Here is a 22,438-nt window from a genome sequence, read left to right on the forward strand (position 1 = left end):
TGAATTAGGGAAGGCTGAAAGAACCTGAGGAGAAGGGTGATCCTGTAGGACGACCAGCAGTCTCAATCTGGGCACCTGAGATCTCTTAAGCACTGGACCACCAAGTAGACAGTATATACCAGCTGATATGAGGCCCACAACACACATACAGTAGAAGACTTCCAGGTCTGTGTTCACTCAAAGATGATGCACCTAACCCTCAAGAGACTGGAGGCCCCAGGGGGTTTAGATATCAGGTGGGGTAGGGGGTGGGGGCATCCTTGAGGAGATGGAGTGGGGTGGGGAGGAGGTGTGAGATATGGAGCAGTTGGAGGGTAGATGGGGGTGGGGTGGGGAATGGAATATAGAGTGGGAAAAATAAATTAAAAATAAAATAAAATTAATAAAATATACTTTAAAAGTCACTACTCATTCTACAAAAAATTAGTGGTATTGTGAAAAGAATTTTAATACAATTCAAGTCTGTTAATCTGGATGACACTGCATAAATATAAATGTTTAATTAAAATAGGATTTTGTTTTCAGCTATTAATCTACCATTAATACCTTTAAAAATGTATTGCCAAGATATTTTCATGAGTCAATAATGAATTGTGGTGTGTGTAAGCAATAAAATCATATACTCAAAAAAAACCTTTTTTATTTATTTTCTAAGAAAGAAAGAAGGAAGGAAGGAAAAAAGAAATAAGAAAGAAAGAGAGAGAGAGATCATTCCAATTTCAGTCATTTGAATATTCATTTTACCCAACACCATTTATTAAAGAATTGCATTTCTCTAATTCATCATTCTGTTTCTTTTTGTCAAGAATCAATTAGGTATAAAGACATGAGGTTACTTGAAGGAATTCAATTCTATTCATTTGGTCTATCACCTTAAGTTGGTGCTATGCTGCTTTAATTAGGATACTAATTATATACTAATAGCTTTATAGTACACCTTATGCTTATACATAATAATGTATTTTATCATTACAGTTTCATACTTGTATATAATTCATTTGATCATATTCATCCCCAAGGGTTCTTTCTAGTTCTTTCGCAATCCCACTAGCCCCCTTTCTCTTCCCAAACATCCTCCTTTGGTTTATGATGTACTAATATTTCTCCCTTCCCTTTCTTCTCTTGAAACCTTTTTATATACCCATCCCTGCTTTCTTTCAACTTAATGGTCTCTTTTTTAAGCTAATTGTTACACATGCACATATGTTTCTTCCTAAATATAACCTACTCATTCTACATAATGCTATTTGTAGATATGTTTTCAGGACTGATAATTTGGCAGAAGAAGATCAATTGGCATGATCTTCCCTAAAGACCACTTCATGCACTACCCTAAGCTGCCTATAGTTCTTTGTTTAGGGTTGAAGCCTCATGGGATTTTCCCATCCATATTGGCATGTGTGCTGATGTAATCCCTGTTCAGCTCCTATTTAGGCAGTTACTGGTGAGACTTTATGAGTGAAGCTTCTGACATTACTAAACAATGTAAAACTCTCTGCTCCTCTCAATCATACAGACTTTCAACTTCCTCTTCTTCAGTGTTCCCTGAGCCTTAGTTGTGGGAGTGTATTTTAAATGTATCTATTTAGACTAGGCTCCACCACTTTGAAGTTTATTGGTTGCAGTTTTCTGTAGTGGTCTGTCTATTGCAAAAAGAAGTTTACTTGATGAGGGGTGAGGCTAATTAAGCTTGGTTAATTAGGCTTCTGATACCAGGCATAGTTTCTCTCTTGTTGAGAGCATCTAATTTCAATTTGATAGCTATTGGTTACCACCAAGATATGCATGCTACTACTGCACTCTTAGAGATGTCCTACCATTGCATGCTAGTACTGCACACTTAGAGATGTCCTACTATTGCTGTGGTTCATAGGTTTCAGACTGAGGACTGTTGCTTGCTTCCCTCCCTTGGAAGCTTTTCTGGTGCCTTTTGTACCATGAAAGCTAGTTCTCAGGGAGGAAGCTCAAGGGTCTCTGGGTCCTGTTTTGAAGTTCCTACTGACTCCTGCAATAGGGACTAACCTCTCACCTCTGGGAAACAACTGAGGGCAACAGCAATAGGCAATACGTTTGAAAGTCTCTTGGATAGCCTGGTCAACATCTTTAAAAGGGGTTCTCATGTCTGGTATTAGTGTTTTTGTTAGGTGGGCTTTGAGCAGAGGGAGCACCATTAGCTCAGATTTTAAAATTTCATTAAAACAACATATGAATATTTATTCCAGAATTATGAGTAGTACTATGATTCCTTGTGCCTTTTTTTAATGTTCAATCTGTCTTTATTTCTCTTTTTTTTAATTAGATATTTATTTCATTTACATTTCCAATGCTATCTCAAAAGTCCCCCACCAGCTCCCCCACCCAATCCCCCAACCACCCACTCCCACTTCTTGGCCCTGGCATTCCCTTGTACTGAGGCAGATAAAGTAGCATGACCAATGGGCCTCTCTTTCCACTGATGGCCAACTACGCCATCTTCTGATACATATGCAGCTAGAGACACGAGCTCTGGGGGAATGCTGGGTAGTTCATGTTGTTGTTCCATCTATAGAGTTGCAGATCCCTTTAGCTCCTTGGTTACTTTCTCTAGCTCCTCCATTGGGGGCTCTGTGATCCATCCAATAGCTGACTGTAGCATCCACTTCTGTGTTTGCTAGGCCCCAGAATAGCCTCACAAGAGACAGCTATATCAGGGTCCTTTCAGCAAAATCTTGCTAGTGTATGCAATGGTGTCAGTGTTTGGAGGTTGATGAGGCTGATTATGGGATGGATCCCCGGATATAGTAATCTCTAGATGGTCCATCCTTTCGTCTCAGCTCCAAACTGTGTCTCTGTAACTCCTTCCATGGATGTTTTGTTCCCAATTCTTTTTTTTTTTTTTAAGATTTATTTATTTATTATATGTAAGTACACTGTAGCTGTCCTCAGATACTCCAGAAGAGGGCATTAGATTTCGTTATGGATGGTTGTGAGCCACCATGTCGTTGCTGGGATTTGAACTCGGGACCTTCAGAAGAGCAATGAGCGCTCTTAACCACTGAGCCATCTCGCCAGCCCCTTGTTCCCAATTCTAAGAAGGGGCAAAGTGTCCACACTTTGGTCTTCTTTCTTCTTGAGTTTCATGTGTTTAGCATATTGTATCTTATATCTTGGGTATTCTAAGTTTCTGGGCTAATATCCACTTATCAGTGAGAATATATTGTGTGAGTTCTTTTGTGATTGGGTTACCTCACTCAGGATGATGCCCTCCAGGTCCATCCATTTGCTTAGGAATTTCATAAATTCATTCTTTTTAATAGCTGAGTAGAACTCCATTGTGTAAATGTACCACATTTTCTGTATTCATTCCTCTGTTGAGGGACATCTGGGTTCTTTCCAACTTCTGGCCATTATAAATAAGGCTGCTATGAACATAGTGGAGCATGTGTCCTTCTTACCAGTTAGAACATCTTCTGGAGCATGTGTCCTTCTTACAGGTTGGAATATCTTCCAGATATATGCCCGGGAGAGGTATTGCTAGATCCTCTGGTAGTATTATGTCCAATTTTCTGAGGAACCGCCAAACGGATTTCCAGAGTGGTTGTACAAGCTTGCAATCCCACCAACAATGGAGGAGTGTTCCTCTTTCTCCACATCCTCGCCAGCATCTGCTGTCACCTGAATTTTTGATCTTAGCCATTCTGACTGGTGTGAGGTGGAATCTCAGGGTTGTTTTGATTTGCATTTCCCTGATGATTAAGGATGTTGAACATTTTTTCAGGTGCTTCTCAGCCATTTGGTATTCCTCAGGTGAGAATTCTTTGTTTAGCTTTGAGCCCCATTTGTAATGGGGTTATTTGATTTTCTGGAGTCCACCTTCTTGAGTTCTTTATATATATATTGGATATTAGTCCCCTATCTGATTTAGGATAGGTAAAGATCCTTTCCCAATCTGTTGGTGGCCTTTTTGTCTTATTGACGGTATCTTTGCCTTGCAGAAGCTTTGCAATTGTATGAGGTCCCATTTGTTCATTCTCGATCTTACAGCACAAGCTGGAAGCAATCCCACTAAAATCAGGGACTAGACAAGGCTACCCACTTTCTCCCTACCTATTCAACATTGTACTTGAAGTCCTAGCCAGAGCAATTCGACAACAAAAGGAGATCAAGGGGATACAAATTGGAAAGGAAGAAGTCAAAATATCACTTTTTGCAGATGATATGATAGTATATATAAGTGACCCTAAAAATTCCACCAGAGAACTCCTAAGCCTGATAATGAAGTAGCTGGATATAAAATTAACCAAACAAGTCAATGGCCTTTCTGTACCTTGTGCCTTTTTAATACATTCATATTGCTCTTTTACCCTCCTTCTAAATTACCTGCTTCCTCTCCCTAAAGGGCCCCATTTATCATTTTGCTGATTAAAAATCACTTGTGCCTTACTCCACTCTATTGAACTGCAACTCTCCAATTCTGTCATTGGTCCTATTATATATTTCTGTTTTCTGTAGATACTTCAAGATGTGCAATCACATCTAAAGATCTGGAACTAGGAGCCTCCACCAAAATTTAGCATGTGATGTATGCCTTTATGGTTATGGATTACCTGGCTCAATATGATCTTTTCTAGAGCCATGCATTTAGCTGCAAAGTTCATGGTTTCATTTTTCTTTACAATTGAATAGTACTCCAAAGTGTATGTGTACCACATTTTCATTATCTATTCATTGCTTGTAGGAATTTGTTCCATTTTCTTGCTATTGTGAATATGGATCAGAGGGTAGCTTTTTTTTTTTTTTTTAAGAATTCAGTTTATAGAAGATGGAACCAAATAATCAATGGTGGTTGAGGGAAGGAGAGATCTGGGAGGGAGGGGTGGGAAGAAGGGGGACAGGATCAGGTGTGGGCGAAACAGGGGAAGCAGTACAGAGAGGGTCAGGAAATTGAACAGAGGTTTGTAGCAATGGGGGATGGGGAGCTGGGGGTAGCCACTAGAAAGTCCCAGATGCCAAGAATGCAAGAGGCTCTCAGGACCCAACAGGGATGGCATTAACTGAAATACCCAACAAAGGGGAGAGACCATATCCAGTGGTTAGGCAAGGCCCAGGTTGAGGGATGGGACCACACAACCATCTGAAAAATATTAACCCAGAATTGTTCCTGTTGAAAGGAAATACAGGAACAAAGAGTGGAGCAGAGACTGAAGGAAAAGCCATCCAGAGATTGCCCCACCTAGGGATCCATCCCATCTGCAGACATCAAACCCAGACACTATTGCTGATGACTGGAAGCACTTGCTGACAGGAGCCTGGTGTGGCTGTCCCCTGAGAGGTTCTGCCAGAGCCTGACCAATACAGATTCTGATGCTTAAAGTCAACCATCAGATTAAGCATGAGGGACCCCTATGGAGGAGTTAGGGGAAGGATTGAAGGAACTGAAGGATTTGCAACCCCATAGGAAGAAAAACAATATCAACCAAGCAGACTCCCCAAAGTTTCCAGGGACTAAACCACCAACCAAAGAGAGGGACCCATGGCTCCAGCTGCATATTTAGCAGAGGATGGCCTGTGGGGCACCAATGGGAAAAGAGGCCCTTGGTCCTATGAAGGCTTGATGCCCCAGTGTAGGGCAATGCATGGGCAGGGAGGTGGGAGTGGGTAGGTGGGTGGGGGAACAAACACCCTCAGAGAAGCAGGAGAAGGGGAGATGGAATGGGGGGTTCTGGTGGGAGAAACTGGGAAAGGGGATAGCATTTGGAATGTAAATTAAGAAAATGTGCAATAAAAAATAAAATAAAAACAAAAAAAGAAATGTAAATAAAGTAACCAATTTTAAAAAAAATTAAAAAGAACAACATAGAATTCTCCACAATGATTTCTATAGTAGCTGCTCCAGTTTGCAATCTCACCAACAGTGAATAAGGGTTACCTTTTTGCCACATCCCCTCCAGCATTTGCTTTTTGTTGTGCCACTGACCACTGCCACTATGATTGGAGTAAGATGAAATCTCAAAAGTCATCCTGATTTCATTTCCCTAATTGCTAGGGATGATGAATATTGTTTAGATAATTCTTAGCCATTTTTTTTTTTTAATTTGGGAACTCCCAGTTCACATTCCAGGCTCAGTTTGAATGGGTTATTTGTTTTTGTTTTGTTGTTGTTTGTTGTTGTGTTTTGGATTTTTTTGAACCTTTGTTTTTTGAAGTATTTGTATATTCTGAATATTAATCCTCTGTCAGATGGATAGCCTGCAAAGAACACTCTCATTCTCTTCACTGACTTAATTGTTTCTAGAAGTTTTCAGGTGCAATATATTGGATCTCCAAAAAAAAATCAAAACAAAAACAAAAAAAACAAAAAAACAAAAAAAAAAGTGTAGCATCATATCATCTGCAAATGGAGATAGTTTTACTTCTTTCTCTATTTGCACCCATTTAATTTCCTTCTCTTGCCCTATTGTTCCAGCCACTATTTCTAGCACAAAATTGATATGTACTGGGGATAATGGATGGCCTTGTCTCATCCCAGCCTTCAGTAGTATTGTTTCAAGCTTTTCTCCATCTAAGATTGGTTGTTAGCTCCCTCTAGCTCTACATTCTAAGAGTTTTTACCATGAAGGAATGCTGGATTTTTGTCAAAGCATGATGGCTGTCTGCCTGTTTGTTTGTTTGTACCTATTATGATGATCATGAAACTTTTGTCTTTAAATTATTTTCTGTGGTTTATTACTGGTATTGACTTGCATATGTTGGAGCATCCCTTCATTTCAGAGATAAAATTAACTTGAATATAGTGTATATCTTTGGTGTATATCTATATCCTGTTTGCAAGTATTTTGTTGAATATTTCTGAGTCTATCAGGGATGTTAGCCTGTACATTTCTCTTTCTGTTCTGTCTTTACCTGATTTAGTATTAGAGTGATACTTGCTTTATAGAAAAAAAAAATTGGAAGTGCGCCATCTGTTTTTTTCTCTTTTTGCTTTTCTTCCTCTCTCTTTCTTTCTCTCTCTCTCTTTCTTTCTTTTTCTTTCTCCTTCCTTCCATTCTTCCTTCCTTCTTTTCTTCCTTCCTTCCTTCTTTCCTTCCTACCTTCTTTCTTTCCTTCCTTCCTTCTTTCCTTCCTTCCTTCTTTCATTCCTTCTTTCATTCTTTCCCTCCTTCCTTCCTTCGAGTTAAAGAATGCATGGCTGTAGATCATCACTGGATTACTTGTAGAATTCTGTTATGAATATTTCTGGTCTTGTTCTTCATTTTACCTGGGAGGATTTTATTACTATTTTAATCTTCTTGTTCGTTATGCATCTGTTTAGGTTGCTGATGACTTCTTGACTTAATTTTAGAATTTTTGTTGAATCCAGAAATTAATTTGTTTATTTTATGCTTTCCAGCTTCATAGAATAAACAATTTTAAAATATTCTCTAATAACATTCTGACTTTCTTAGGGTGCCTGTTGTAAAGTTTCTTGTTCATTTCAGATTCGATTGGCTTGGGTTCTCTTTTTGTTTTTGGTTAGTTGGGTCAAGGGTTTGTCAATTTTGTTCATCTTCTCAACATATGAAGATATATCCTGTTATTACCCCATTGTGCAAATGAGGAAACAATAAAGACTCAGTATGACATGTTTCCAAATGTCAATCCTAAACAATAGAAAGTTGGCACTTGAGTGTCAGGAGCCATCTAGGAGAGATAAAGTCTAGCAAGTGACTTTCCTGGAGATGGCCTACTATTTTTGCATAGTCTGTAATGGGTAAATGCTGAATTGCAAGCCCTTTAGAATCTCATCTCAGGATTTATTCCTGCAGCTGATATGCCTTTCCTGTTATTATTAAATGTTCTAATAATTTCTGGGCATTTTCCCACTTTATTGGAAAGATTTTCTGCAGACCAACAAAGATGTACTGTCTTGTAGTGATGCCGTGTAGACAAATTGATGATTTTGTAATTCCTAATAGTGATTCTATATAATTCATAAATTTATACAAATAAATTTTGAGCCCTTTATAATATAAAGGCTGCAATTAGGGCTTTGTAAATCTTCATGTGTCATGGGCTAATTGTACTAAGATAGAAAGCAGGTGTGAAACAGATTTATAATCAGGGAAATTCTTTCTGGGATGGCTGTGAAACCATTATGTGATAACTAAAGCCCATAATACTGGTATGGACAATTATTGTAGGTGCAAGGACAGAAAATAAAATACTGTCTGGTTTATCTATACAAAACTTCAATACTAATGGGATTCAAGGCAGACAATTTGCCTCTCGACAAAACTGTGCTAACTTAGACATACGAATTTTGGTTTTAAACTCCTTTTTTTTATTATTTTTATTTTTTTGCAGTTTGTGGAAATGTTTTAATTAAAGGATTTGTAGATACAGTGGTTAATCTGTTGCCCACAATTCCTTACCAGTGAGGCTTCATGCTGGGATACCCTCCTCCCTACCATCTTAATGCAAGATGGTCACAGACCACATTCTCATGTTAAAAGGTTCAAAGCTCTGGTAATCCAAGGACTGTAATACAAAAGAAATACTTCATAGCTGGGGTCACTACAGTTTGCTAGAACATCAGATATTTTACAATACTTTAAAAAATATATTGAATTTCCATGTGTACCTATTATTAAATGTAGTCAGTTTTTACAAAATAAGAAATTCTGAGAGCAGGCTACACACACACAGCAGCCTGAACTCTCCAGGTGAGGCCCTGTGCCATTTGCTGAAACTGTCCATCCAAACTCATCTCCTGATTGTACTTATGGTTAAACATAACCCCAAGCACTAGCCCATATGGTACCACCAGCTGTGTGAGCACAAGTCTCTCCAGTTTCAGAGTGAAGACTCCTCATGGCTACGAAGCCACTGCCCACCCCTCTTGATTGGTCCCTGAACTTGACCCACTGGTGCCTGGTTCCCATGTCAAGGGTCTTCCAGGAGGCCTCAAGCACAACTCTGATGGAGACTGATCACTGCCTATATCCAGCTCCCTGTGTTCTGTAAGCCCCAAGATCATAGACCCAGCCCTGCCGAGGTTAATGAACATGTGAAGCTAGTGATGGATAAGGGATGGATAACTAGTGTTAGTGGAAACACATGTAAACATTATTTCTGTAACTTTTTATTCAATTCAATTCATAATTTGACTTATGTTTGCACTTGTGAACCTTAAAAAAAAAAAAAAGGTGCTAGGAATACCACATGATCATGTATCCTGAAAAAGGAAGAGAACTAGGAACAATGACAATAACATGACAGAGCAGAATCAGAGAGCAGAGCAGAAAACAACACCAGGCAGGCTTTTCTTGCCATGAGACAGTTCTTTAATAGCAGAGCTTCTTCTTTCTGACAAGGATAGGGCTTTTTTCTTACAGACTTGGGTTTCTTTCATTCAATAGCAAAGCGGAAACATTTTCTTTCTCTTAGCAGTAACAGTTGGAGCTTATTTTATTGCAGAATGAGTGAGTTCTTCCTGTGCTGGTGCTTGCTCAATGAATCCTGCTCATGGGTGTAAATATGTAAGTATGAGTGAATACTTGTGGAGTTGATAAAACAGGTGGTCAGTCTTGATATGTCTATATGTACATATATTTATGAAAATGTGTGTTTCTATGAATATTTGCTTGTGTAAAAGCTTTTCTTTCTGCAAGCATGATCTATTCCTGGTTCACTAAAAGTTAATTCCTCTAAACCTCCCTCTCACCTGGACAGTGAGAGATGGGACTTCCAGGTGAGAGAGAAAGGAGCCTTAGCAATAAATCCTCTACTGAATTCCCTACTGCTATATATACTACATATATTAATATTGCCAAATAATTATAAAGTCCGTTTACAAAGTAAGAGTTAATTTTTCCAGCACTTACTCAAGCACAGATAGTTATAAAGAAAATAATAAGAGAGACAAAGAGTTGTTTCCCCAATGCATAGTGAAGCTCAGAACAGTAAGAGAATTACGTTTTTACCCCAGAAAAAAGTTAACTTTCCAACAAGGATGAAGGCCATCATCTTTTGACGTGTGTGTGACATTCTGTCCCACTTCAGCCTGTTCCCCTACAGCTAGGCATTCTGTCCCACTTCAGCTTTTTCCCCTAAGGCTAGGCATGCCCCCTGGCACCTGAGTTTTTAAATTGGGCTATATTTGAGTTCAAAACCCATGATCTTAACTCTAATTTCTGACATGTTATGTGTTTTCAAATAAATTAATTAATGCCTATTTGTTTTATTCACACTGTATTTTTTTTTAATTTGCTGCTTTTCCTTCATGGTGTATCTGTGTCTGTGCCTGCCTGTTCTTGTTTATTAGATGTGCCTGTAGGAGCTTAAAAGGGCATCAGATAGATCCCCTGGAACTGGAGCTATAGGTGATTGTGAGCTGCCTGTTTTAGGTGCTTAGAACCAAGCTTAGGTTCTCTGTAAGAACAGTACATTTTTAACTGCTAAGACATCCCTCTAGCCTCTATTTCTTGAGTATAATCCTAGTTGGTTTATAGTTAAAGATCACACATAACACAACTTAATACCTGCTTTAAAATGTGAATTGTTCTCAGAGTAAGATTGGCTACTTCACACTATGTTTCTGAACCTACTTTAGTTGCTGTGTAACATATTGATGGAGTAATCTAGAAATTCCCACTTAATATTAAACTGATACATCATCTGCCCTGTGTCTCCAAGAGTCATTCTCCCCTTTAGAGACTGAAGAACTGTCATAATAGGCTTTGACCAAAATAAAGTCACAATCTGACAGCGTTTATCGTCTGTTATTCCAGACACATAAAACATTAACTACTGATTAGACATATTGCAAATGATGATTTTACTAAGTAACTTAGCAATAAGAAACAGAGTTTTTAAATAGAAAATTGATTTTACTTTTTCTCCTTCAGCAAATATGAAGACCCTGTGATGAAAAGGAAATAAATATACATTGAAATTGCACTTTTAGAAAAAAAAAAACAGAAAAATCTGAATTTTAGAAGCAACAAAGTGTAGTGAGATGAAGATAAGCTATTGTGTGTTTTTTATGTGTGTAAAGATGTGAACACATCAGAGTGGAGGATGGAAATTCTTAGCTGTGATTTCTCAGAAGCCATAAACTTTGTTTATTGAAACTGAATCACTCATTGATCTGGTGCTCACTTATTTGGCTGAGCTGAGGGGCCACCAAATCTAAGGGTCTATCTATTTCTACCTCCCAAGAGCTGGGATGACAATTTCATGCCACCATGACCAGAGTTTTAGTGACATTGTTCTGGAGATTAAACCCAGATCCTTCCTTACTGACTAAGCTGTGTGTCTCTGGTCCAAACAACATATTATGAAGAGCAGTATAGTTCATATATGCCCATTGGTGAGCTAGTTCCAGTAGGAAAAAAATACACATTTAAAGAAATTTGTATGTGACTTTTTTTATTCTTACTATAGTAGAAATAGCTGATAGAGCCCAGTATAATGAAAGCAGCTAAGGAGGAGAAATAGAAGCCAAATCTGTTTGATCTGCTTTCCAAAAATTCACAGTTTCTAACAATTCAGGGTCTTGGTAACAAGAAAGCTATACTAAAGTTAGAGCAAATCACTGCCCATAAGGGTATTGTAGCACTATTGAGCATTTATACTTAATCCTCTCTTCGTGTGAATGATCTTCTATTCAGCTTTTATGGAACTAGCAAAGAGATAATTGTCATTTCCATCAAAACAAAGATGTGAGTAAAGGTGAACTCTGTGACAGTGCCCTAAAGAAAGAACATACTGTTGATCAGAAGCAGGGCCAGAAAAATGTCTAGACAATGGACCCGTGAGAAATATGATCAAGTTTGACATGTGCCTTTAATCTCATTAATTAGAAGACCAAGGCAAGATTTTGTTGTTGTTGTTGTTGTTGTTGTTGTTGTTCAAATCCAGATTAGCCCAAGACATGTGGAAAGTTCCATTTCAGTGTAGTAAAATTTTATATCAGACAAAATGTGATGGTTGTAGGCATTCAGTGCATTAAGGTGGGAATTTATGGTACTTCTCCAAGGAACAATTTTCAACAAATATGTCTTTGGATTTTGTTGGCAATTCATGATTAAAACAACATCCTATCGAGGGTACAGAGAGACACTTCATAAAGCTTAGCAGAAGACTCCATAAGTGGAACAAGTGAAAAATGTAAAGGAAGTTTGTTTAGAGACTCAAGGTGATCAGGTATCTAGAATTTTTTACATTTTAATTTAATGAAAAACTGGGGTTAACTATCTTCTCAGAAGATCATGCATCTTATATGTAAACAACTTAGGTCTGGTTATAGCAAGGTGGGTACAAATTTCACTTGTCATCAGGGGGTAAGGATCCATTCCACACATCAGAGCGGGGTGCCATAGTGAACAGGATTATTTCCTATGTTGATATCTTGATGTCTGGAGGTGCACATAAAGATCCTGGATAAATGTCTGTGTCACAATTTTTTTTTGCAGAAAATGGGAATTTGAAGTAAATGCTCAGTGGTGCTTTATTATATAAATATCAGTAAAGCCATCTTCTGGAGCAGCTGGAACAGTATCATGGCATTGTGATAGCATCTTGCGACTTGATATCTGGATATATATAGAAAAATCTATTATATTCAGATTCTTAAAAGCCACATAAGAAAGTCAGTTTACAGTGGGTAAACGTGTTTGTGACCAAGCCTGGTGACCTGAGACCCAGCCTGGAACCCCATATAGAATATACCATATCTACGTCTAGACATTCTTCAGGCTGTGTGTATTTGTTTGAATTTTTATGGAGTTGTGGAATTTTCTTCTACAATTTGTCTATTACTCCCCTATCAGATAAAGGGCTTAAAATATTTTCTACTGGTCAGTAGGTTTTCATCCTATCAATATTTTTCTTTGCTATTCTGAGACATCTTAATTTGATATGGTCCCACGTATTGGTTCACATTCAAGGCATATCCAGATGATTATTAGGAAAATAAGTCATTTTCTCTACACTAACAAAAAAGCAATTGGAACAATCAATTAAGAAAACAATCTTACTTACAAATATACCCAGAAGAATAAAATATTATGGCTGAGCTTAGCCACAGAAATAAAATATATATATATATATATTGAAAACTATTTTTTAAAATGCTGAAAGAAGTTAAGACAAAAACAAGCCAAGAGACATTTTGGGGTGATGGATTGGAAGACTTTATATGTTAAAAATTGCAAACTACCCAAAGATGATAGATAGATAGATAGATAGATACATACATACATACATACATACATACATACATACATACATATATACATACATATATACATAGGTGATAGAAAAACATATGAAATCTTTATCAAAATCCTAATGACATTTTTATGAAGAGATATTTTTTTTATTTAACTATGCCAAATATAAAGCTCCACACCTGTAATCTCAACATTCAGGAGGCTGAGGCAAGAAGGTAGACACAAATTTGAGACAAGATTGAGCTACATAGTAGGTTCCAGGTCAACCTTGGCTACAGAGTAAGAACCAGACTCAAATAAAAAACAAGATAAGTCTTCCAGTTTGAACCTCTGCCTGGAGCAGACCCCAGATGGCTTGGCACCCACTCCTACAATGTCCAGAGAAAGCTTGACTTCCAGGAGCTCTGACATACCAGGATCTCAGGATCCCAGAGGCAGCTTAATTCCCAGGAGCACTGACACACCCAAGATCTCAGGATCACAAAGCCACAGTATCACAGAGAAAGCTAGAGTCGAAGGAGTTCTAACATGACCAGTATCACAGAAGGGACAGACTCTAGTCTGAGACAGCAAAGGCAATTAGCACTAGAGATAACCAGATGGCAAGAAGCAATGTCAAGACCATAAGCAACGGAAATCAGTGCTACTTGAAAACATCAGAACCCAGTTCTCCCATGACACCAAGGCCTGGATACCCCAACATACCTGAAAAGCAAGATTCATGTCTATAATCTTATCTCATGAATTTAATAGAGGACTGTAAGAAAGACATAAATAACTCCCTTAAAGAAATACTGGGGAACACAAGTAAATAGGTAGAAGCCCTTAAAATGGAAACACAAAAATCACTTAAAGAAATACAGGAAATTCCAAACTTTGGGGCTAATATCCATTTACGAGTGAGTGCATTTACGAGTGTGTTCTTTTGTGACTGGGTTACATCACTCAGGATGTTTTCAACTTCCATCTATTTGCCTGTGAATTTCATGAAGTCATTGTTTTTAATAATGAGTAGTATTCCTTGTGTAAATATACCATATTTTCTGTATCCATTCCTCTGTTGAGGGACATCTGGTTTGTTTCCAGCTTCTATTATAAATATGACTGCTATAAACACAGTGGAGCATATTAACCCAAAAGTTCAGAATACTTAGATACAATTCACAGACCATATGAAGCCAAGAAGAAGGAAGACCAAAGTATGGATGCTTCAGTGCCTCTTAGAAGGTGAACAAAATACTCACAGGAGGAAATATGGAGACAAAGTGTGGAGCAGAGACTGAGGCAAAGGCCATCCAGAGACTGCCCCACCAGGGGATCCATCCCATATACAGTATCCAAAACCAGATAATATTGTGAATGCTGGGAAGTGCTTGCTGACGAAAGCCTAATATGGCTGTCTCCTGAGAACCTCTGCCAGATCCTGACAAATACAGAGGCAGATGCTGGCAGCCAACCATTGGACTGAGCATAGAGTCCCTAATGATGAGTTGGAGAAGAGATTGAAGGAGCTGAGGGGGTTTGCAGCCCCATTGGGGGAGCAACAGTGTCAACAGGCCAGACCCCCCAGAGCTCCCACAGACTTGACCACCAACCAAAGAGTACACATAGAGGGATCCAAGATGGCAGCCACATATGTGGCCGAGGATGCCCTTGTTGGACATCAGTGAGAAAAACGGCCCTTGGGCCTGAGGGCTTCGATGCCTCAATGTAAGGGAACGCAAGGGTGGGAGTGGGTGGGTGGGGTCGAACCATTATAGAGGCAGGGGGAGGGTGGGTGGGATAGGGGGTTTCTGGAGGGGATACCTGGAAAAAAGGATAACAATTGAAATGTAAATAAAGACAAAATCCAATAAAAGGAAAATATGAAATGAAAAAAAAAAGAAATGTATAGGAAAATACAATCAAACAGGTAAAGGAGTTGAAAAAAACAGTCTAGGATCTAGAAATAGAACCATTAAAGAAAACACAAAATGAGACAACCCTGGAGATGGAAAACCTAGGAAAGAGATCAGGAGTCACAGATGCAAGCATTACCAACAGAATACAAGAGGTAAAAGAGAGAATCTCAGGCATAGAAGACATTGACACAATAGTCAAAATACAAAAAGCAAAAAGCTCCTAACTCAAAACATCAAGAAATCCAGAACACAATGAAAAGACCAAACCTGAGAAAAATAGGTATAGAAGAGAGTGAGGATTCCCAACTCAAAGGCAGCAAACATCTTCAACAAAATTATAGAAGAAAACTTCCCTAACCTAAAGAAAGAGATGCCCATGAACATTCAAGAAGCCTACAAAACACCAAACAGATGGGACCAGAGAAGAAATTCCTCCTGTCACATAATAATAAAACACCAAATGCACAAAACTAAGAAAGACTATTGAAATCAGTAACTGAAAAGATCAAGTAACATATAAAGGGAGACCCATCAGAATTACACCAAACTTCTCAACAGAGATTCTAAAAGCCACAAGATCTTGGGAAGATGTCACACAGAACCTAAGAGAATAAAAATGCCAGCCCAGGCTACTATAACCAGCAAAACCCTCAATTACCATAGATGGAGAAACCAAGATACTCTGTGACAAAACCAAATTTAAACAATATCTTTCCACGAATCCAGCCCTACAAAAGATAATAGATGGAAAACTCCAACACAAGGAGGAAAATTAAACACAAGAAAAAGCAAGAGACTAATCCCACAACAAACCCAAAAGAAGAGAACCACACAAGTGTAATTCCACCTCTAACAACAAATATAACAGGAAGCAACTATCATTTGTCCTTAATACCTCTGAAAATCGATGGACTCCATTCCCCAATAAAAAGACATAGACTAACAGGCTGTATACATAAACACGACCCAGAATTTTGCTGTATGCGGGAAACATACATCAGTGACAAAAACAAACACTACCTCAGAGTAAAAGGCTAGAAAACTTTTTTCCAAGCAAATAGTCTCAAAAAACAAGCTGGAGTAGCCATTCTAATATCAAATAAAATCGAGTTTCAACCAAAAGATATCAAAAGAAGATAGGGAAGGACACTACATAATCATCAGAGGAAAAATCCACCAGGAGGAACTCTCAGTTCTGAGCATGCCCCCAAACGCAAGGGCACCCACATTCATAAAAGAAACATTACTGAAGCTCAAAGCACATAATGAATCTCACACAATAATGGTAGGAGACCTTAAAACCCCACTCTCACTAATGAACAGATCATGGAAACAGAAACTAAACAGAGACACAGTGAAACTAACATAAGTTATGACCCAAATGAATTAAACAGATATCTATAGAATATTTTATTCTAAAACAAAGGAATATACCTTCTGCTTAGCACCTCATGATACATTCTCCAAAATTGACCATATAATTGGACACAAAAGAAGCCTCAACCAATACAAGAAGATTGAAATAATCCTATGGATCATATCAGATTACCATGGACTAAATCTGGTCTTTAATAACAACAAACACAACAGTAAGCCCACATAAAAATGGAAGCTGAACAACTATGTACTCAATGATAACTTGATCAGGGAACAAAAAAAGAAATTAAAAACTTTTTATAATTTAATGAAAATGAAGGCACAACATACTCAAACTTATGGGACACATGAAAGTAATGCTAAGAGGAAAACTCATAGCACTGAGTGCTTGCATAAGGAAACTAGAGATAGCATACACTAGCACCTTGACAGAACATCTGAATGCTCTAGAACAAAAAGAAACAAATACACCCAAGTGGAGTAGACAGCAGGAAGTAACTGTAGGCCTGGCATCCACCAAGTAGAAACAAAAAGAATCAACAAACCCAGGAGCTGGTTCTTTGAGAAGATCAATAAGATAGATAAACCTTTAGCCAGACTAACCAGAGGGCACAGAGACAATATCCAAATTAACAAAATTAGAAAGGAAAATGGAGACATAACAACAGAAACTGAAGAAACTCAAAAAATTATCAGATCCTACTACAAAGGCTTATACTCAACAGAACTGGAACATTTACATGAAATCGATGACTTTCTAGACATATACCAGGTACCAAATCTAAATCAAGATCAGATAAACCATCTAAACAGTTCCATAACCCTTAAGTTAACAGAAGCAATCCATTAAAAATATCCCAACCAAAAAATCCCCTGGACCAGATGATTTTAATGCAGAATTCTACCAGACCTTCAAAAAAGACCTAATGCTAATACTTCTCACACTATTTCATAAAATAGAAATAGAAGCCAATACATTCTATGAAGCCACAGTTACACTGATACATAAACCACACAAAGACCCAACGAAGAAAGAGAACTTTAGACCAATTTTCCTCATGAATATTGATGCAAAATGCTCAATAAAATTGTTGCAAACCGAATCCAAGAACACATTAAAATGATCATTCACCATGATCAAGTAGGATTCATCCCAGGGATACAAAGATGGTTCAATATAAGGAAATCCATCAACGTAATCCACTATATAAAAAAACCTAAAGAAAAAAAAAAAACCAACATGAGCATCTCATTAAATGCTGAAAAAGCCTCTGACAAAATACAACACCCCTTTATGCTAAAGGTATTTGAGTGACCACAAATTCAAGGTCCATATCTAAATATAATAAAAGCAATAGACATCAAGCCAATAGCCAACAGCAAACCTAATGGAGAGAAACTTGATACAATCCCACTAAAATCAGTGACAAGACAAGGCTGCCCACTATCCCCCAGCCTATTCAATATAGTACTTGAAGTTCTTGCCAGGGTTATTAGGCAACAAATGGAGATCAAAGGGATACAACTTGGAAAGGAGAAAGTCAAAATATCACTATTTGTGGATGATATGATAGAATCATAAGTGACAAAAAAACAATCTACAAGAGCACTTCTATAGCTGATAAACAACTTCAGCAAAGTGGGTGGATACAAAATTAACCCAAATCAGTAGCTTTCGTCTACACAAAGAATAAATGGGCTGATAAAGAAATTAGGGAAATGACACCCTTTACAATAGGCACAGATAATATGAAATAACTTGATGTGATACTAACCAAACAAGTGAAAGATCTGTATGACAAGAACTTCAAGTCTCTGAAGAAAGAAATTGAAGAAGATCTCAGAAGATGGAAAGATCTCACATGCTCATGGACTGGCAGGATTAAAATAATAAAAATGGCCGTCTTACCAAAAGCAATCTGCAGATTCAATGCAGTCTCCATCAAAACTCCAACTCAGTTCTTCACAGAGATAGATCAATTCTCAAATTTTTCTGGAATAACAAAAAACACAGGATATCGAAATACATTTTCTTTTTTTTAATTTATTTTTTATTAGGTATTTTCCTCATTTACATTTTCAATGCTATCCCAAAAGTCCCCCATACCCACCCACCCCCAATCCCCTACCCACCCACTCCCCCTTTTTGGCCCTGGGGTTCCCCTGTACTGGGGCATATAAAGTTTGCAAGTCCAATGGGCCTCTCTTTGCAGTGATGGCCAACTAGGCCATCTTTTGATACATATGCAGCTAGAGACAAGACCTCCGGGGTACTGGTTAGTTCATATTGTTGTTCCACCTATAGGGTTGCAGTTCCCTTTAGCTCCTTGGGTAATTTCTCTAGCTCCTCCATTGGGGGCCGTGTGATCCATCCAATAGCTGACTGTGATCATCCACTTCTGTGTTTGCTAGGCCCCGGCATAGTCTCACAAGAGACAGCTATATCTGGGTCCTTTCAGCAAAATCTTGCTAGTGTATGCAATGGTGTCAGCGTTTGGAAGCTGATTATGGGATGGATCCCTGCATATGGCAATCACTAGATGGTCCATCCTTTCGTCACAGCTCCAAATTTTGTCTCTGTAACTCCTTCCATGGGTGTTTTGTTCCCATTTCTAAGAAGGGGCAAAGTGTCCACATTTTGGTCTTCGTTCTTCTTGAATTTCATGTGTTTAGCAAATTGTATATTATATCTTGGGTATCCTAAGTTTCTGGGTTAATATCCACTTATCAGTGAGTACATATTGTGCGAGTTCCTTTGTGATTGGGTTACCTCACTCAGGATGATGCCCTCCAGGTCCATCCATTTGCCTAGGAATTTCATAAATTCATTTTTTTAATAGCTGAGTAGTACTCCATTGTGTAAATGTACCACATTTTCTCTATCCATTCCTCTGTTGAGGGGCATCTGGGTTCTTTCCAGCTTCTGGCTATTATAAATAAGGCTGCTATGAACATAGTGGAGCATGTGTCCTTCTGACCGGTTGGGACATCTTCTGGATATATGCCCAGGAGAGGTATTGCTGGATCCTCTGGTAGTACTATGTCCAATTTTCTGAGGAACCGCCAGACTGATTTCCAGAGTGGTTGTACAAGCTTGCAATCCCACCAACAATGGAGGAGTGTTCCTCTTTCTCCACATCCTTGCCAGCATCTGCTGTCACCTGAATTTTTGATCTTAGCCATTCTGACTGGAGTGAGGTGGAATCTCAGGGCTGTTTTGATTTGCACAAAATACATTTTCAATAATATAAGAACTTCTGGGGGAAATAATTATCCCTGGCCTCAAGCTATACTACAGAGCAATAGTGTTAAAAACTGCCTGGTATTGGCACAGAGATGGCAGGTAGATTAATGAAGTAGAATTGAAGACTCAGAAATGAACCCATACCTTTGGTCACTTTACCTTTAACACAAGATCCAAAACCATCCAGTGGGGAAAATGACAGCATTTTCAACAAATGGTGCTTGCTTAAGTGGCAGTCCGAATGTAGAACAATGCAAGTTATCCCATTATCTCCCAGTACAAAGCTCAAGTGCAAGTGGATCAAGGATCTCTGCATAAAACCAGATATGCTGAATCTAAAGGAAGAGAAAGTGGGAAAGAACCTTGAACTTATTGGCATAGGAGAAAAATTTTTGAACAGAACACCAATGGCTTATGCTCTAAGTTCAAGAATTGACAAATGGGACCTCATAAAATTGAAGTGCTTCTGTAAGGTGAAGGATACTGTCAATAGGACAAAACAGCAACCAACCGATTAGGTAAAGATTTTTACCAATCTTATGTTTGATAGAGGGTTAACATCCTAAATAAAGAAAGAACTCAAGAAGTTAGACTCCAGAGAACCAAATATCCCTATTGAAAATTGGGGAACAGAGCTAAACAGAAAATCCTCAACTGAGGAAACTCAAATGGCCAAGAAGCATCTAAAGAAATGTTCAACATCCTTAGTCATCAGGGAAATGCAAATCAAAACAACCCTGAGATTCCACCTCATACCAGTCAGAATGGCTAAGATCAAAAACTCAGGTGACAGCAGATGCCAATGGGGATATGGAGAAAGAACACTCCTCCACTACTGGTGGAATTGCAAGCAGGTACAACCACTCTGGAAATCAGTCTGACAATTCCTCAGAAAATTGGAAATAGTACTACCTGAGAACCCAGCTATATTTCTCCTAGGCATATACCTAAAAGATGCCACAACGTGTAACCAGGACACATGTTCTACTATGTTCATAGTAGCCTTATTTGTAGTAGCCAGAAGCTGGAAATAATCCAGATGTCCCTCAATAGAGGAAAAGATACAGAAAACGAGGTACATTTATATAATGGAGTATACTCAGCTATTCAAAACCGTGACTTCATGAAATTCACAGGAAAATGAATGGCACTTGAAAATATCATCCTAAGTGAGGTAAAGAACAGTCACAAAAGAACATACATGGCATGTACTCACTGATAAGTAGTTATTAGCCAATAAGGAGCTGGAATACGAACAATACAACTCACAGGTCATATTAAACTCAAGAAGAAAGAAGATCACACCAAAATGTGGATGCTACATTCCTACTCAGAAAGGGGAAGAAAATAGCCTCTATGAAGTAGAGGGAGGGGATATAAGAAGAGAGGAGTAGGAGGTAAAAGGGGAGGGGATCCAGTTCAGATACAGGAGGAGATGGGGAAGAAGTTCAAAGGGTCAGGAATTTGAAAGGAGGTGTGTAGCAGTGGAGGAGGGGATCTGGAGGTAGCCACTAGAATGTCCCAGATTCCAGGGACCCAAGAGGTTGCCAGAACCCAAAAGTGAGGACATTAGCCAAAATACCCAATAAAGGGGAGTCAGAACCTGTAGAGACCATATCCAGTGGGTAGGCATGGTCCCTTATTGAGCACTGGGGCCACCCACCCATCTAAAAATATTAATCCAGAATTGCTACTGTCAAAAGGAAATGCAGGGAGGAAAGGCCATCCAGAGACTGCCCCACCTAGGGATCTATCCCATCTGCTGCAGATAACAAACCCAGACACTATTGCTGGTGTCAAGAAGTGTTTAATGACAGGAGCCTGGTATAGCTGTCCCCCGAGAGGCTCTGCCAGAGCCTGACCAATACAAATGCGGATGTATGCAGTCAAACATTGGACTAAGCACAGGGACCCCAGTGGAGAAGTTAGGGCAAGCACAGTAGGATCTGAAGGGATTTGCCATCTCATAGGAAGAACAACAATATCAACCAAAGCTCCAAACCCCCAAAGCTCCTAGGGAATAAGCCACCAACCAAAGAGCATACATGAAGGGACCCATAGTTCCAGCTGGATATGTAGTAGATGATTCCCTTATTGGGCATCACTGAGAGAGGAGTCCTCTTGGTCATGTGGAGGCTCGATGACTGAGAGTAGGGGAATGCTAGGGTGCTGAGGCATAAATGCATGAGTGGGTGGGGAAGCACCCTCATAGAGGCAGAGTGAAGGGGAGGATGTAAGTTTGTAAAGGGGAAACTGGGAAGGGGGATAACATTTGAAGTGTAAATAAATAAAATAACCAACAAAAATGAAGAAAAAAATAAAATTATAATTTACTACTTTGAAACTTATATAAAATGATGAAAATTTAAAAGGAAAAAGATAAACCTAAAACCTAAAATATGTACAGAATCACAAATGAACCTAACTAAGCAAAACTATCACAAATATATAGTGAATGTTACAGTACACCAGATTGGCATAAAGACAGACAGACCAATAATCAAATCAGAGATCTAAGGAATAAATTCTAGCACCTACTGTTATATGATTATTATCAAAGTGGGAAGAATTCACAACTGGGAAAAGATGGTCTTTTGACAAACAGCATTGGAAAACCTGAGTATAGATAAGCAAACGAATAAAATGTTTCCTATATCAATTCACATGCACAGGCACATACAAACACATACATACTCCAAATGGATTAATGTCTTACACATGAT

The 22,438-nt window shown here is 38.6% G+C and overlaps 1 long non-coding RNA gene across 1 annotated transcript in view; it reads right to left on the reverse strand.

Annotated features, from left to right (window-relative positions):
* The window catches only part of LOC147001097 (uncharacterized), a 36,723-nt gene extending 16,679 nt beyond the window's left edge, over nucleotides 1–20,044 (reverse strand). The window contains exons 1-2 of the long non-coding RNA XR_015045101.1: nucleotides 19,860–20,044; nucleotides 18,381–18,464 (exon numbers count right to left, since the gene is read on the reverse strand). This is a non-coding gene — a long non-coding RNA (uncharacterized LOC147001097). The remainder of the gene's footprint in view (nucleotides 1–18,380; nucleotides 18,465–19,859) is intronic.
* Nucleotides 20,045–22,438: the final 2,394 nt, after the last annotated feature.

This window comes from Mus caroli, unplaced genomic scaffold, assembly GCF_978045245.1.
Source record: "Mus caroli unplaced genomic scaffold, Mus_caroli_1 scaffold_14, whole genome shotgun sequence".
NCBI lineage: Eukaryota > Metazoa > Chordata > Mammalia > Rodentia > Muridae > Mus > Mus caroli.